The sequence below is a fragment of the Chrysochloris asiatica genome, unplaced genomic scaffold, assembly GCF_000296735.1.
Source record: "Chrysochloris asiatica unplaced genomic scaffold, ChrAsi1.0 scaffold00006, whole genome shotgun sequence".
Classification (NCBI taxonomy): domain Eukaryota; kingdom Metazoa; phylum Chordata; class Mammalia; order Afrosoricida; family Chrysochloridae; genus Chrysochloris; species Chrysochloris asiatica.
The window spans coordinates 19,395,571-19,396,103 of NW_006408524.1; positions in this window are offsets into that span (position 1 = coordinate 19,395,571).

Below are 533 nucleotides of genomic sequence, written 5' to 3' on the forward strand. Positions count from 1 at the left end.
CTAACAGTTAATCCATAGACCACCTGGAAGAGTGGGCTTCTAGGATGTGAGAGGAAGGACATCATCTATAAAAGATGATATTTGGAAGCACCACTGGCAGTTGGTTCATCATGGACTGAAGTAGCAAAGGTGGGAATGAGTAGTTTCTCTACATCTTGATCCTTCTTCTGTCTCTTTGCTGGAGAATAAACTGGGATAGATTACTGAATACTAGAGATCATTGGGGGATTTCATATGCTACCCTTCTCCCAAATCAATGGATCTTTTTTTCCTCCATCATTATGTTAAGACATTGCCTGATTGTCAAAGTTAATCATAAACAAGCTCCCTTTAAAAAGTCCACACCAGGCTCCTCCAGCACCCTAAATAGCACCTCTTCTTAGTCAGATGGTCACAGGTGTCACTGTGTCTTGACACTACCATGCTTATTGCCAGCTCATTCATTCATGAAGCATTTGTTAATATTCTCTGTGGTAGCATAGTGGTTACGAATCGGGCTACGAATCTTAAAGTCAGCGGTTTGAAACTACCAG